Source organism: Emydura macquarii, unplaced genomic scaffold, assembly GCF_026122565.2.
Source record: "Emydura macquarii macquarii isolate MOO-44397 ecotype Brisbane River unplaced genomic scaffold, CSIRO-AGI_Emac_v2 contig_2834, whole genome shotgun sequence".
Taxonomy (NCBI): domain Eukaryota; kingdom Metazoa; phylum Chordata; order Testudines; family Chelidae; genus Emydura; species Emydura macquarii.
Window position 1 is genome coordinate 416,059 of NW_027132971.1, and position 18,444 is coordinate 434,502.

At 37.7% G+C, this 18,444-nt stretch overlaps 1 long non-coding RNA gene across 1 annotated transcript in view; it reads right to left on the reverse strand.

Moving 5' to 3' along the window:
- Positions 1–1,390: 1,390 nt before the first annotated feature.
- Positions 1,391–18,444, reverse strand: part of LOC137166327 (uncharacterized) — a 49,234-nt gene continuing 32,180 nt past the window's right edge. The window contains exons 2-3 of the long non-coding RNA XR_010923650.1: positions 5,547–5,601; positions 1,391–1,480 (exon numbers count right to left, since the gene is read on the reverse strand). This is a non-coding gene — a long non-coding RNA (uncharacterized lncRNA). The remainder of the gene's footprint in view (positions 1,481–5,546; positions 5,602–18,444) is intronic.

The following is an 18,444-nucleotide window of genomic DNA, read 5'->3' on the forward strand; positions in this document are numbered from 1 at the left end:
AACAGCTGCTGAGAAGACAGGTTTTCACAGTAGCATAAAAATGTAGATTAAAAAAATAAGGGCACGATTGGAAAGTTTTCTATACTAGCTGAACTTTGAAGGTTTGGCTCTGGATCTGAACTACGTAACTCAGATCTACCTCTAGTTAAAAAAGGAAATTACAAAATAGTCAGAGTTGGTAGCTTGTTGCTTATGAGGATGTTTTAGTGTAATTGATTTAGCTGGAATTTCAGAAACATTGTTCCAAACACTTCTTTTGTCTTTATTTTATGAGCCCAACTTGTAAGGTGTACAATAAAATGCAGATACCAACACATTCAAAAACAACTCAACAATACAAGCCACGTATACAAGTCAGTGTGCTGTACCAGATGGCACAGTTAAGTTTAGGACAGATCCAGAGAAAATTGCCAGCCTGCTTTCTGTGCCCAAACAACTTACTAAAACTAAATCAAAATGAAATATTTCCTCTCTACAAAGATTTTTTTTTTTTTAATTTCTGTCTTGAAAGATGATAGTGAAATGAAAAATTGTTATCCAGGGTTTTGATATTTTTTAAAATAAACAAAAGACAGGATAGAATTCGATCTGATAGTCTGCTATTTAGGTATCACTTTGCCTCCCATGGGTCAGAAAACCCCTCATTGCACTCATGTGATTCTTCTGGCTGCACAGTACCACATGAAATGACACTGACAACCTCCCAAGATATGTAAAATAGAGATGATTCCATCTAAAATTGTATTTTAGAATTGTAATGTCAACTTGTGTAGGTCACACATGTCTGAATTTTAGATTATTTGTGGGAGAGAACAGTTGCACTAACTCGCTAACAGATATATAAGGATTCATTTATGCCAGAGATGTAGTACTTGTGTTACTGCTGATGTAATACGGAATGTACACAATACATTTTTACATATTGTGCCAGTCAATAGATTTACACTATGTTGAGAAGAAACAGAGATCCTGATTCTGGTCTCACTTACACAAGTGAGAATCAATAGTTACTTACTGCATTACACTGGTATAAAACCTACATGATGCTCTGATCAAACAACTCACTTAAACACATGAATAACTTTAAACATATAAGTAGTGCCATTGACTTTTATGGGATTACTCACGTGCGTAGAGTTGAGCACAAATTTAAATGGTGGGCCAGTTTGGGGAGTAAACAAGATCAGTATCACCTCCGGAAAATCCACAACACACCACAATTTTTTTTCCAGTTAACAACTCTTCTTTTTCACATTGCTGATGTATGTTTCTGAATAGTGTAGCAATGTTTCTGAAGAAGATGAAATGTTAGCCTTTAGCTCAATCCAATCCCTGAAAGCCATCAAGTAGGTAGTTCAGGAACGAAACACCGGATGCACACATTTGTTTAGGAGGTAGGTCATGTTAATAGGTATTTTAGTTCCTGTCCATCTCTAAAATTAAGGGCTGACTCCAAAGCAAGAACACACACCCCAGCTGCCTAAAAAACAAATGTAACATCCTCAGCTTCTAAATGCCCCTGCAGATAATCTGTTCAACAAATAAATTCTCAAAAGAGAGTCTACATAATTTTTCTTCCATAAAGCAGATGAAAATTATTAACTTCAGTTTTGATCTTTCATAATGCTTTTTAGAAACTACAATACAGGTGAGAGAGAGAGAAAGAGAGAAAGAACGTGCATTTTCTTTTTTCCTTAGCTCAAGCTTTCCAGAAATCATGTGTCTTTTGCCACTTTTAAGATATAAAATTGTTACTATATTTCAACAGTGAAAAATAAATAAGTTGTATTATCTCCTTTAGGATTTTAGAACTTTTCAAGCACACCATTTATCTACACTTGTAGACACATTCTGAAATGTAAACCTTCCAGAACTGCCAAACTGGTTCCTTCAGTTGTGAGCAATTTGCACACATCACTGACTCATAATCTCAGTTGAAAGTGGGTTTGGAAATGAACAGGCATATTTAAAAAAAATCACTAGGTAAGAGATAGATTTAAGACATTCAAGCAAAACAGATTATGGTTTCTATTTTTTTCTGAATTTAGATTGTATTCTTTAAAATTTGGGGAACAGAAAAAACAGCAGAATAAAACAAACATTACAAAGCTTTTAAAAGCTTTATGTTCCACTTTCTTGTTTGCATATCTTAATGTTTAAATACAGTTTGTTTCCTTTCATAGTAACAAAAGCACATAATATTTTATGAACATAACCTTGATAGGCACACAAGTAATTTTAATAACCATACAGTGGTTGAAGCCAGAGAACAAAGCAATCAAATTATTTCTTAGCAAATGTCTACATATATAATTCAACTGTTTTACTCTGTAAACACCATAGCAAGATGTCACACTACTATAAATTTATCCTTACGTTTATTATGTTGAATGACCATCATCAGGTTAGGTCCTCTCGACTTGGTCTTCAATAACAGGCCAAATATTCCATGAGTAAATATTCATTTATAGGTAAGTTTAGCTTCTAAATTTAAGTGATCTTATCAGATGAAACTATACATCTTCATGATCGTGTATCTGTCCTAAGTGCTGGTAGGTGTATTATTCTCATTTGTAGCATGGTAGCACATAATCTGTCTGTAAGGGCAACACTTGCAACATGCACTTCCCTTATGTATAGTAGGGGTGTGTACAAAATGCAGTTAACATAACATTCACATTTTAGGTGATTTTCTTATGCTTCTACTCATGCCTTGAAAATATTAAAAGGATATTATAGCCATGCCCTTGAGTGTTTATCCAAAACAGTTCCACAGGAACACTTTGAATATCACAATAAAAACAGAAAATGGTATATAAAACTTTGTTCAAACCTTTTTAATACTCTTGCTGATATAAAGTGGCTATGCTGTGGCTTACAAATGCATTAAATCCCATTATACTGCATTACCCAGGTCATAAAAATGCAGCCAAAGGGGCTTTACACTTTTGCACCTTGTGGATTTCTAAAATAATAAGGTTATATAGGCTGTAATGAATAGAATTATAAGTAGTATTGCAAATGTGAACCAACCTAGTGCTTTTTGCAGTATTTATTTATTGTTTTTCCCTATCACTGGATTGGATAGGGATGTTCAACCCCATTATTTGTTGGTCTCTTTGTAAAAGGGTATGTTCTGTACAGAATGACACTGCATGCACAAAATGCTATGCTATACTTATTTGCTATGCTGAATTAAATATTCGCCCATCCAAAAGCCTAATCTCATCAAATTTCATTTTCTATTCTCTTTCTTCCATCAGATCTGCTTCTGTGTCATGGGCAAATAATGCACCTATTTTTAATTTTTTATTCCCTCATCCAGATTGTTTCTATTAAAGAAAGAAAAAAACAATACTGACCCTGAACTGCTATAATGAACTGCAATTTGGTTTCCTTTCTATTGCTAGAAGATATGTAATCCATTTCAATAACATTCTCTCTGTACCTGGCTTACTAACATTGTATGTATGTCCTTTAAAAATACAAAAGTAATGCGTTTTTAAACCTAAATTACATATTTTTTAATTAATATCATTGCACTGATAAGCAATTTCTAGCCTCTAATTGCATTAAAACTTTCTTAATTCCATATCCAGTGATTATGCAATCACTGCTTAAATGGGACCGTACTTTCATCTGGGGCTAGCATAACAAAGCATAGAAATGTGTGTGGTGTCTATTTTTTTCCCCTTCATGATTTTGTGTAAAGAAGATGGGATGAAAGTTTTATTCTATCCATTAGAGGATAGGGTGAAACTACCCTCAATACTCATTTTGTATTCAGCAGATATCCTAGGAAGGATGGAATCAAAATCAAATCCTAAAGATGAATGGTACTTATAACTACTAACTTATCTACTTCTTTCCTAATGCTACGTAACTTTTTAATTTTTCAGTTGCCTGTTCGTAAATTAGGTTTATAGGTCTTTAGCCTCTTGGGTCTTCCTTAAACACTTTTCTCTTCTAACCACCTTCCAGTCCTCTGTTGCTTCTCCTTTGTGCAGATAGTAGAAATCTCCTTCAAAGGCTTTTCATGAACTCTTGCTATAGTACCAGGCTATTTTCCAAGGCTTAGTGCCTTTCCCATTTTCTAAACATTCTAAATTCCTAATATATGCTTATAATTTGAGTATTAAGTGCTAGCTAGACATAAGCCAGAAACAAAACACCAGAGTCAAACAACTGTGATCTTTTTGAAATCTGAGTCCAAATCCAAACTTTGCAATCTGGGTCCAAGTATCCATTCATAATTCAAATCTCCTTTGTCAACTCCTATAAAAGAAAATATAAATATCCACCATCCACTTTTCTTCAGAATTCCAAACTTGCAAATAAAGGACCAGATTCTTAGATATGGCCTGAATTCACAGCACACAAGTCACAAGTGTTTAGTGTGCTAAAGACGTTAAAACTCTCCTTTGCACTACACTGTGTAATACTACCATTGTGTAGTAGTGGCGTAGCTCTGTGCAGGCGGTCCTCCCTGTGCTCTAACTAATATTGCCTCACTATTAGCTGGTGAAATTTTTCAAATGAATAGTTTATTCTCCAGAAAATCCAGTTTTGTTCAACCTGAAACTATTGGTAAATTTAAAAATTTGCAAAATACTTATGGCCAATTTCTGCCCTCCCCGACTGAGATTTAAGCACTATTCACAAAACTGCCAGAAGTGGCGGCAAAATCTACTGAATAACCTCTAACCACCAGCGAAGGAACTCACCTGCCATGTGGGAGACCTAGATTCAAATCCCCTTCTGCCTTAAAGGGATTTGAACTTGAGTCTCTGACGTTACAGAAGAGTCCAAACCACTGGGCATGTGAAATTCTAGGTCATGTCTCTCAATTTCTCCTGTTGAAGTTATTCCATTTTCCATAAAAATACTTCAGTAGTCATTGAACCAGAAAGAAAGAGCAAGAGAATGACTAGCCTGGTGGCTAGGACATGACCCCGGGTGTCTCACCTCTCAGGTATAAGGCCCTGTTCCAATGACTATTGTCTATTTGGTACTCATTTTTAATCCATACAATATCCTCTTTCCCTTATGATAATGATTTCTTTTTCTTACTTGCTAATACTTCTGATTTATTTACATAAAAATGTATTCCTGTTATATTTATTTCTAATTAGAGAACTAAACAAGGTTTTTGCCCCTGCAGTAAAATTTCGTATTTCTTTCTATTTCCCTCCAGTCTCCTTTTTTTATATGATTTCTCAGGCTACGTACACACTGATGGCAGCAAATTTGCCGCCATCGGATGGATCTTTCTGGATTGATTGAGTGGTCAGTAAAGACCTGCTCAGTCGATCCAGAAGTCAACACACTAAAACCACCCCCTCAAGTGGTGAAGCGTAGTGAAGACGCCATGCACAACAGAAGTTAAGAAGTCGATGGGAGTTACGCAAGCTACTTTGCGTACCTTGTGTAACTCCCATCAACAGCTGCTGACCTGGCCTCAGTTGTACTAAGATGAAGTGACTATGCATTCTGGATTACAGTAAAATACCTTTCAGCACTTCAGACCTGATTCTCCTTTTACTTACACTGATTTTAGAGCAGTGACAATTCCATTGACTTCAGGGAGGTTCTGCCTGATACCTAGAGGTGTAAGTAAGAGAGCAATTAGACTTAAAGCTTTTTATGTTTAATAAATTTTGCAAAAGAGAAATTCTCAGTGGTTCAGCTCTTAAGGTTGCAAATAAATCCTTCAAAATGTGAAACAAGTGTAAACTGATATTTGCCTAAGTCTGTAGGGAGCTTGAAACAATTGCTGTGAGTGAGAGAGTTGAGAATGAGAACTGTTCATCTCAACTTCATGTTGGCAAATCTCAGAATTACTAGCTATTCCACTGATGATAAAAGCACAAAGTTCCTAGCCAGGAGAGAATTAAAAATGTTTAGGCTTTAAAATACACTATAGAGCTGGGTATTAATAAGTATTTTCATAGAAAAAAAATGCATATTGATCAGAGTTACTTTTAACCTACATGATGGATATTGTTGGCATCCATAAAGGTTGTCTGTGGTTCCAGATACATGAAACTATTATCAACTGCTTATACCAGCAATAATGCTATTTTAGTCTTCACTCCTCTTTCTAGCATAAATTATGGTCATACCAGACAAATCTCTTGCTATAGCAAAACCAGTTTGTTAAATGCCTGTTTTACATTCTTTACAGCAAAATGATGCATCCTGCGAGTTTTTCTAAAAACATAACATAAAAGCTAAGTTTTAGAGATGTTGACAAATCTTGAACATAGAATGAAGCCAGTAGATTTTAACATTTTGTTACCTATTAGAAGGTTATGCAAAATGTAATTGATATTTCAGTGTGTATGTGTGTGTGCCTGAGAGAGAGAGGAAAAAAGAATGTGTATAGGTAGGCTATTAATATACACCACACTTCTGAAAAGAGATTGCAAAGAGAAACCTAAAAGTTATACAAAGATCTAGGTAAGACTTTTATTGCCCTTCCATCATGTAATTTTCTGGTTTCTTTCGCTGCCAGAATGAAAGCATTTCTGCTGCCCCGCCATTCTGCAGTCCAGTCCCCCATGGCTTGATTCTCAATACCCTATATTGCATAAATTTTGGGGAAGAGTTATATGTACACATTTTGAGAACCAGTGAAATGAGTTGTCATATTGGCTACTTCTGAGTTAAAGATTTTATAAGCACATTGTTCCACTGCAGTATTGTTCCTGTTCAGCTGTGAATATGTAATTACCATACCTCCTCACTGAAAGTGAGTGATTAAATAGATTGCATCCATGATACCAGAGAAGCCTCCAAAAATACCTCCTTCCTGATTGGTTGACTTAATAGCAAGTGATTAGTGCAAGAATGTCCATTTAACATGTGAAAAGGCAGTTATAGCTCAATCACTTTCTAAAACATATCTTAATTAGCAAGTGACTATTTTGGCAACAGCATGACAGTAACTAGAGTACAAGATTCCTGTGTGTGCTTATTTTAACCAAAATTTGTAATAAAATGTAACCTTTATTTGGAATGTGCCAGTTCCTGGAACTCCATACTAAGCCTCCAGGGCATCCGACCCTATGGACCACAACAGTGACTACTAGCTCCCTTTGGCACCATTTCCCAGCATTCTTGGAGTCAGGAGTGTGGATAGAGTGGGCTAGAAATACCTGCTGATGGCAATAGGAAGGCTTCTGCATAGAATGACCCGATCATGCAGTTTGCTGGGCCAATGATCAGCATGGGCTGCTCAGCCCTTCAGTGAGAAGGGACAACCTGATTCAGAGACAAAGATTAGTTTAAATTTCATTATTGAGCATTGAGTTTGGGCACTGAGAGAGAAGCAGAACAGCTCAGGGAGTGTCTGATTAATTCCCAGTCTCCTCAGATGGGAGTAAAAGCTGCTTTGGATCAGGCAGTTCCCACCCCTGTGGAGAGTAGCATCCAGAGCAGAAGAGATCTGAACTGCCAACAGCTACCAAGCACCAGATTGGGGAGTCAGGAGAGGACCCTGTCCCTCCCAAGGGGTAAAGAAACTATAAGAGCTTTTTTTTTTCTGGAGAGAAGCTATTCCTACACCTCAAGTGAAGGGCTACAAAAAATAAGCCTATATATGATGTCAAATGTAGAGAGAATAGAAGATCAGGTAACTAAACTTCATAATTATAGTTTCACCAAAGAAAGACTTCACAACATCATGCCACCCTATATTAATCTTCATTTTACAGATGGAGAAACAGAGGTCATTTGCTTTGGCCATAATCCACAGAACAAGAGTGTGACAGAAGAGGGCATGAAACTTGTGCCTCAACTTAGGTTGACCAGATGTCCCGATTTTATAGGGACAGTCCCAATATTCAGGGCTTTGTCTTACATAGGCACCTATCAAACCCCACCCCTTGTCCTGTTTTTTTACACTTGCCATCTGGTCACCCTACCTCAACTCTAGGAGTTGTGTTCTTTAAACATCAGACTATGCTTCCACTCCATATAAAAGATGAATACTTCATTTCAGGGTGTCTTTTTTTTAAGCATGAAATTAACAATTATGTAAGGATCATTACACCAAACCACTGAAATTCAGTTGTATTTGGGATAAGACTCAGATTTTGTTTAACAGATCATAGCAGAATAGGAAGAAATGTAACAAAATATCCAATTGAAACTAGGTTTTTTATGAGATTTGGGTAGGTGGAAAGTAACTGGCAGGAATTGAAAGGGGATGATTAAACAGTAATCAATAGAGTCAATGTATACTAACCCTTACGTGACTTAGTTGTCAGGAGTACATATGGCTACACTTGTCATCTGAGCGGAGCCAGGAAATAAAGGTTATTCTTCTCTAAATAAAGGACTGTTGGTTTGTCACACTCTTTATACAAGACATTGAAGTTCAGATTCTACATTTGTTTTTTAATTTGTCCCATAGTATTAAATGGTCACAGCTTTAGTTTACATCTCATTCAAAAGTTGGTACCTTCAGCAATACAGTGCCTCCAACACTTTGCTGGGGCACTGATTCCCTATTGGCTTAGAAGGAAAAGTAACAATTACTGAATTACCAAGAGCAAATCCAGCAGCACTTAGGCGCAACTCAGAATTCCCTTCTCCAAGTACAGACTTGTCCCAGTTCTGCTTAAGTTGCAAGGTCAAAAGGAATTGTAGCTACAGGACCTAACTGTGAAAAAGCTTAGAAGCTGGCAGAAGTATAGAAGTGCACAGAAGCGGAATCAACTATTTTTCATAACAGGAAATATATTGATTTTTGTACACATTAGTGATTTGAATTTCAGATGATGGAAGCAAGATATCATTCTACAAGAAATTACTATTAAAATGGCATCTCAAGTTGTCTGCACTTAATAAAATGCATAGAACTCAGCCTTAAAATTATTCCTGGAACAGTTTTCCATAATAACTCTCTGCCTTCATTTATACAGAAAACCATTTGCTATTGTGTTAAACTTCTGAAGCTTGGAGCCAATCAGGAGCATTACTGCTTATTAATTTTAACGTTATTCCTTTCACTTTTGATGAATAATATAACTGCCTCGACTATTTTAACACACATAAAACAGAATCTGAAATTACTACAATGAAAACTAACCCCCCCTTTATTAAACACATTTTTTGAATTTTTCTCTCCTATTTTACTCTTTCATTTCTTTTTGCACACTATCATTCGAATGACATTCTCCACTGTACACAGAAATCATGTTTCTTTATCCCTTCTGCTTTTACCACTTTTCTCTATTCATACACTTATAATTCCAGTAGTTGTGGTTTAATGCCTATGGGCTTCAATTCTAGTGCATTTTAAAACAAATTACATTAAGCCAATCACTGACCAATTCACTGACCAGTGAATGTCAGATGGCTCTGAAGTTTCCAAATTAATTGATTTTGAATGTTTTCTCTTTTCTGTCTGTCTTTGATCTAAGGTGTTTTTACAGAGTAGAAAAATATTTCTGGGACTTCTGGGACATTAAAGGGCAAACTGAGCAATGGAACACTGTATCTACATTTATATACAGGACACAGATATAAATGAATGGTATTAGTCATACCTGGAGTTATTTTCTATTTTGTTCAGAATACAGTACTTTGAGGATTGTCAGAGAGATTAGAATCGAACAATCCCCTGATGATCATTACTATTGCATAGTCTCTCAGTATTATCAACATATTGTAAAAACAACCGCTGCTTTCCTTACTCCTTTCACTACCTCCCCACATGCTTTTTGCATGCAGAATTTTTAAATAATGGTTTTTAAGTGTCTGAATATTTTATATATTTCAGGAAGTCCTGAATGCTATGACCAACATTCTTTATTGCTCTGAGAATCAGGAGTGTTAAGTATTTTCTGTCAACCACATTGGTTATTTTTCCATCACTTATCCCTATTCAGTAGTTTTTCCCTATTTGTTTCTTTAGGAACTTGCTGCACCCAAGATCTCTGTGTAAATCCACTAGGGATGAGCAAAAGACTCTAGGGTAAAATAAGACAATTATCCTCATTTTTACAATGACATAAGATGAACCCCAGTGGAGGCTCTAGAGGGTACACAGCATAAGCATTGTCTATGTGTTTTTTTGTGTCAGACACAGCATAACCTTTACTTGCTGCTGTAAGTAGTCCGCTTTTACTTGTCGTTTTTCAGATGTCATCAGCTTCTAATGAAGGAAACCAAGGTTCCATACTATTTTTTTTATTTATGCTCCCACACAACTCCCAGTGAACTAACACATAGCATTTCTCAGCCATAGAGGGGATTAATAGGTTGCTCACTGCTCACCACGCACCCCTCCCTGCCTCAGTAAAGACTGTTCAAATTGTGTGACTGGATGTGGGGAAGTGGGCAGAGAGAGAGAGGTAGGAAAAAAGAAGAGCCTTAGTTCCATCCCTTACCTCACTAACCAGAGTAAGCCGGACAGGCCCACAACAAGGGACAGCAAGATACATCACCTCCTTTTGTGGAGTCAATTACTCCCCCTCCCTTTCCCCAGGGGTGGAATTGTTACTCTAAGAGCAAGTATACACTGCCATCTGGGAGAGTGATTGCAGCTCATGTTGCCATACCCCAAGTTAGCTTTAATATAGCTATCCAAAGCAGTCAACACCGAAAGCAATGAAAACATAGCACAGTGGGCTTCAGCACTGGCTAGCCACTTGAATACATATCCAGGGTTCTGGGAGAGCTTGTACAGCCCACACTGAAATCTGTGTTGCTGTGGCTTCACTATTATTGGTACCTGAACTAGCTAGATCAATGCTCACGTGGGTATGCCTATATTATGAAGTGGAATTTACACTCACCACAGTCTAGAAATCCAATATTGTTGGTTCCCACAGCAACCATACTGAACCAATATTACAAGTTTGACATTAAAGGAAATGCAGAAGGACATTTAAAGAAACACAAAATATCTCAGTATGCACAAGCGAGCTGTTTAAGTTTTTATTCTTGACGTCTCTTGCAGTGTATGCTATAGTGAAATGGCTAGATGTAGGATGAGAGACAATTTTTAAATACAGGCCAAAAAAAAAAAAAAGGCATTTTTACCATTTTTTTGGAAAAGAATAAAATCTCAGCCCCAAAAAGATTTGTAATGGACAACAGTACAAATATTCAGAAAATAAACCCTACTGGTGATAATCTTGGAACTAAACCACCCAGGATGTGTGGGAAGTACTATTACAATATATATAGTAGAGAAATGGGGGTGGGTAGGAAAGTGCATTGCAGTTTTCCTCATCAGTAATGTGGGTGCTAGACATTATATTGTAGATAAGTTTACCAAACAAGTTGCAGACTGTCCTTATCTACAGACTGAGAACTTAGAAGGGGCAATATAGTATCAATCTACCCAGACTCTGAATCAGCACCAGGTATTCTATCCACTGCCACAGGCAGAAATACATACTATCTGGAGACAAACTGTGATAATCCAAAGTGCTGGGTATCCAAAGCAACCTGTCTGTTTGGAGAGGAAATCAGTTGCTTTTAAATACATAACTTTTTTGCCTAAGAATGACTAGGAAAAACTGATTGTTTCCCCTATTCCCTATCACTTATTCAGCATGCAAGGTGCTGAGGGTAAAAACAAAACAAGAAACAGTTACAGCTGTAGCAACATCCCAAGAGTTCTGAGTAAAATTAGTTCTATAAAAACATGCTCCTTTTAACAATGTTTCAAGTTCCATTCTCTCTTTCCAGGGTCAGGGTGGAGGGGAAATCCATGTTTTCTGGGACTTTAGGGAGAAAAGGAAGCAGTCAGGTTTGACCTTCTCACCAAAGGTAGAGTTAAAAAGAAAATGTCCTCCTCACGATCTTCAACTATTGAGGAGGGTTCAGCTCTTAGGACCAGACAGATGTACTACGCACAGATAGTCAGTTTCCTTTGATTAAAGCAATAATCACTTACAACACCTTTCACACATAGATTCAAATCTCTTGACAAAGGAGGTCAATGTCACTATTCCCCCTTTTACAGGGTTTCAGTTTCACAACGGTTACCAAGCAAATAAGTGGTAGAGTCAGGAATTGAACCCAGGGTTGTATATCCCAGTCCATTTCCTATCATCTAGAGCATACTGCCTCCATACCGTGACTGATGGACCTCAGCAATTCCATGTAAATAACTCTATAAAAATACCGCACTCATATAAAAAACATAAAACATTCCAGAAGGCACAGTAATGTGCCATTCCTATCTACTATTATATTACATTAGGGCCTCAAAGACTCAATCTAGATCAGAGTCTCATTGTGCTAATTACTGTACACTGGAGCTGGTTGAAAAAGCATGCTACCACCCAGAAAATTTATTTTTGGCATAAATTTGAATACAGACAAATTTTGGCCACAAACAGTAATATTTTGGTTTTCAGGTGCTTGGATTTCTAATAAAAAAACGATATTTTCCATGGAAAGCAGTAATTTTTCACAAAAATATTGTTAGTCAAAAACCCAGTTTTTCATCAAAAATAGTGTTGGAAAATTTCAGCCAACCTCATTATATAGCAACCAGTGAGAGATAAAGTCCTGCCCTAAAGAGTTTACAGTCTAAGTAAACAAAACAAAAGAAAGGGAGGGAAGGAAAATTGAGGCACCAAGAGATGAAGTGACTTGGTCAGAGTCAGAGAGTGACAGAGCCAGGAAATGAACTCAGATGTGTGTGCATGCTTAAGCATTTGAGAGAGAGAGAACCTGAGAAAAATGGGCAGAGAGGGTAAGAGAGGCAAGCAGTCTTGTTGATTATGGAAGTGTGGACTCACCAATCAAACACCCTCTTATGGATAGGTGTGGCATAGCAGATCTTTTCTATCTAATGCCCTCTTCCGATGATTGCTCTGTTCCTATGGTGGTCTGCTTCTTCTCCAGACTTTTCTCCAGCCAGGTCATGTGTTAGTCCCACTCCTTCCCAGATAACAGAAAGTCCAATGTCCCTACAAAAGGTCTTTGACGCAATCTTTGGGCTTCGTGATTCTCACAGCCTTTTCTCAGGGTTCTCCATCTTGTCCCACTCTCAGTGGCTTCACACTGTCTTACTAATGGCTGGTAGAGGAATGTAGGCCTGCCCTCTACACTGGGATCCAGTCCAGATACCCTAAGACACTCAGTCAAGACTCACTCCACCAGACTCCTGGCTGCTGCCTCCCTGAACTTGATCCTACCAAGCCTGTCAGCAGGCCTTTCCCACAGCTTCTAAGTTCTCCTTTCTTTCAGGGCTGGGAGGCTCTCTCCTGTAATTCCACAGTAAATCAAACCAAAAGTAGAAATTTAAACCAGTTTCTGCCCACTTTAGACTTAATCTTGCATGCCTCTGAAGTTCCCCTCTCTTTGTTCCTTCACTGCACACCTCCCAGGGCTATCTCCCTGGAAGTTCAGATCCTGCTCTACCATCAGAGCTCACTACTGGGGCCTGCTTCACTCCCGGTGGTTGTTCCATGTTTCTCCTGGCCTCTTCCCAGACTTCTCTACTCAGGAGAGGATCCCAGGGTGAACTCTCCCCCTGAACTTCTTCATTGACCTTCCTGATGTCTCCACTCTAGCTTTGGAAATTGACTGCAGAGTTTCTCCCTGCAGCTACCCGCTCCTAATCAATACTTCCCTTCTTTATAGTCACCATCCAGCTTCTTTCCTAGCTAGGCTTCATCTTTCATTAAGCCTGGCTCATCCTCCAGGTGCAGCCAGGTAGCATAAATGGCCTCTCACACCCACATTAACCCTTTCATCACCTGTGTGGGGCACACACCTCATCACATTGACTAGTATGTAAGTTTTAGTATTCCTTTTCCATTTTACAATATTTCAATTGGTAGTGTTTCATTCGTGCTGTGTAGCCATCCACATGATATATATGCGGGCACTTAAAGATGGTTTGGAATGAGAATAATCTCACAGCTGTGGATAATCTTGACACCTGACTTTCCTGCTGTATGCAGAGCTACAGGAAGCTGCTATGTCATATACAGCACTTCACAAAATATTACCTGAAGTAATGTCACAACATCAGACATTCACCATAGCTAACATAGAAACGACATTCAACAAAAATGTCCTTCTAAGCATGTTATTAGCACGATGGTCACTGTCTATTCCTTTCCACTATTACATAATAAATTGATTTTTAAAAATCTATGTACCCTTTTCTTAGTCTAACAGTGAACATTTCATATTAGCTGGCTATTTTTTTTTAAACCAGTTTCTTTTTTTTAAGACATTGCAATCCAACTTGTAGCCTGCACTTTTATGGAATCCTGTTGCATACACCCATTCATATTGCCTATTAAAAAAGGACTAGAAACTAATAATGAAGGGTCAGATTCTCTATTGCCATGCACATTATGCAGTTATCTACACATGTGCAAGACAAATATAAAACATCAACAAATTAGAATGGTAATTTTTTACTTTAGATGTGCACAGGCTTAAATGACAATACAAGAAAGGTACTGGAGAATCAGGCGGCCCCAAATATTCAAAGTGAACTCCTGGTCCTATTAAGGTGAAGGAGAACTTTGTTATTTTCTCCAACAAGGCCACGAGTTCCCGCCTTCACTTACTTGTGTCACAAGTAGTGGAGCGTGTCCTATTTTATAACATAAGGAAGAAAGCTGCATTTAAAAGTAGCAGCATATTAGATCCAGCCATGCCTGATACATTTACACTGAGGCTTCTGTACACTAGGGCCACTTTAGTGTTAAAGGGGACCTAAAGTGATCATAAATTATATTTGCACTCATTTTAAGGACCATTTATGTATTGCTAGAGTAATGTAAAGGCACCTTAGTATAAATGAGCAAGACCTGAGGCCTTATTAAAAGCTTGATCATTCAACTGTCATGTATAGGACTAGCTCCATTGAATTCAATAGGGCTACTTGCATGAATAAGGCTAGCAGGATTAGAATCTTAGCTCCTTTATCAAAGCTGCAAAAAGAACTATCAAAGATAAGATACCAATAACAAAACATCCCACAGAGTATTGATATCATTACCATCAACTAGTCATTTTGCCAAGGACACATACATAAAATAAAGCTTTTTGTCAAGCTGTACCTGATGGTTTGCTTCCCACACCAGTGTCGGCCTCTTCCCTCAGTTCAAAAGCTTGAAAGTGTGTGAGGCAGCTGTGCTGCCCATCAGACATTTTGCAGGACTGGGTTAGAAGAAAGCCAGACCACAAAAAAAAGATACTTTCCTTCTCAAATCACTGTCTCCAACTCTGACAGTCCCATGGGACTCTTACATTCCAACCCTATTTTCTCTGACAGCCTACCTGCCCTGTCACTACTAGTAATAACATGACTCAGAATGAACTGAAGCTGAATTGTGTTTTAGAAAAATGCCCTGAATCCCAAACTTGGGTCTGCTAAATCAAAATCTGATTTAAAATAAAGAAATTGCTATTACCAGTACAGTCCCTTTCTCATCTCTTTCTCCTCGCATAACGTTGTTGGTTTTTTAATCCTCTTACCCATACATAAGAAACAACCAGCCCATCCCCTGTCCCTGAATATTTTCCCCACCGCTGTGACCTTAACTTGGTCTACTACACTGAGTCAGGCTAAAGGTGGAGGAGGAATTTGGGGCTTGACCCCCAATCCAAGCCATGACTATTTCCTATATAACTATTATTCCATGTATCTTCAGCTAAGCCCCACTGACCCTTCTGAAAAGCTCATGCTTTACTGCAACCTGTATTGAATATCTATTGCTTCTCTCCACATGGACATCTCAAAGAATTCCTCAGATTCCTCTCTGTCATCTCAGAGTCCAGATTACCATTGTCAATTATACAGGAAAACGGTGAGACCAGAGTTTTCCCTGACTCATTCTACCATTACATTTTTTTCTCCCGCAGAACTGGAAAGCCAGATTTCTCTAAGTAAAAATTGTCTGGTTTATTTTGATTTAATCCCAGGACATTTTAACAGGAGGATCATCTCAGTAGTATTGCACTATTATATAGTCAATAATGAGAAGCATTTATGGGCTACTTGTGAATGTCAAAGGAATTAGAAGCCCATGAAAAGGGCATTTTACAAGGAGTAATTCAATGATCCATTTCAACATTTCACAAGCACTTTACCTAGAACAAGAAAATATTGGTGAATCAGCTCATTTCAAGCAAAGGAAGAAAAACGAAGTTGTGAAATAACTGAGTTATACTCAAAACAGTGGGATAAAGAAATATTGTGAAATCCTGGTCTCATTGAAATCAGTGGAATTTTTACTATCAACTTCACTGGGACTAGGATTCCACCGCTAAAGTTCATTATGTGCTTGTCTAGATTCTATTCTAGATATAATCTTTACAGAAAAAACAAACAAACAAAAATAAAACCCATAAAGCATTTTTTTTAAAAAGCCAAAACACCCATTCACCAAACAAGGCCCTAATTCAGAAAATCACTTAAAAACACATGCTTAACTTTTAGCTTTTTGATTAAGATTTTAGCTTTTTGATTTGATTAAGTCCATTTCTATTTAAGAATACACTTAAGCATGTGCTAATGTTAATACATTAAGTACATAGAATTTAAGTATACCATTAAAGTTAACTTGAAGTCAGTGAAATGTAAGCAGATCTTTAAAGTTAGATTTGGACTAGAACATTCATAGCAGCAATGGGTTGTTTCCTCTCTGGCAATATGCATTTCCCCAAAAAAATCAACAGGGAGAAACAGCTCCTGGCTGTAATTAACATCAGGAAATATTGGCCTGGGATGTAGTCCCTCTGAGGAGTCATGCAAAACATACTACTGTGATCACCAAAATTAAGGTTTCAACATTAATGAAGGAACATGTAAAGGAATTTGAGCTTGTCTGATCTATAGTTTAGCACTTTTATGTATAGTGATTTCTATCCTGTAGAGGTTTTGATACCCTAAGGATCATGTCATTAAGATTTACCTGCTGCCACGTAGCCCTCTAGTAGTAGGGGTTTCAGCAGTAAGTGTTCTGATCGTTTGAGCGGTTGGGGGAAGAGAGGATTTATATCAAATACCATATCCTTCTGTAAAAAAAATCTTCAGCTGAATATTTCTTCTGAGGATTTGGAAAGCATAGATACAAAAGTTGAATCACATTTACAGGGTAGAAGGGAAATAGTCCACTCTATTGCTGACATTTCAGCTAGTACTGTATTAGCTCATGTAATGCATAGTCAGAGCTGCAATTAATTCTGAATCAGTAGTCATCCTCTTTTCTCCCAGCAAAACACATCAATATAGCCAGAGAGCCACTTGAGGACCAGCTCTATTATGTGTTATGGTACAAAGCTACTCTAATATTGTTTACACCTTAATTTTCATTCCAGGTAAGTGGATTTCATGTCAAAAAGTTGAAAATGGGCATAATTATTGCACGGGGGTTAAAGCAGTACCTGCTGTAAAAATGACAGCTGTGTAAACATTCCTAGCTTTGCAAATGCTTTTAATCTTGTTTGTGATAACCTAGAGAAGAGAGAAGTTTTGCATAACATCATTTCAAAGGGAAGGCATATCTGTTCCTGCTTCACAGACCTATAAAATGTAATTGTACATCTGAAACCTTTTCAAAAAGAGTGTAATATGCCCCAATATATGTTTATTAAAAATGTAGCTACCAAACTGAATTTTATGTTCTGCTAATTAAGTAGACTGGTTGAGAATAGAGGGCTAAATTCTGATTCAGTTGCACCAGTTTAAATCCAAAGTAACTGTACTGACTTCATTGCAGTTACTCTATACTGACATCAGTTCAGGAAGATCAGAATTCAGCCTAGTTTCCATTAGTACATGACATGGTGTTTGTATATCACCTCTGACAAAGAGAAGGCAGTCTATAATGGTTCAAGAGTGCCTACCATGGCTTAGAACCACTCATTTCACCTCAGAAGAGGTGGGATTTGCCCACCTCTAGGCTCAATGCCAAAAACTTTGTTCCAAATGGGGAAAGCAATAAAAGTTGCACCTCCTCCCTATGACACAAACTGTTGTAGCCCTGCTGCTACCAATTCCATTCTAGTGGTGGAAAAGAAAGAAGGTGAGGCATATGAGGAGAGGAAAAGGGAAGAATGAATGTAGGGCCTACTCAGGGCACAGAGTACTGTTTTCTTAAAATGACATTATGGTTTGTTGCTCTCATCATTTTGGTTATTTTTGCTGTCATGCATTATATTGTAAGCTAAATGGCCAACTGACATTGCATGATGGCACAGCTGGTAGGTTAGTGGCAGAACTGGACAGCAATGGGTACAGAACTTGGAGGTTGGCCCCTGGCAATTATCTTTCTATGGCATAATAGTATTCTTGGATGAACGGGTATTTTACCAGGAGAAGGGCATTTTTGGAAGTTAGGACTAGAGTTCCCTGCAGGTTCAGAGTCCAGACCAAAAGTCCTAAATTCTTCATTCCTCCACTCTGTCTGGAATGAGATATTTGCTTAGGGGTGATGGGAGTTGGAA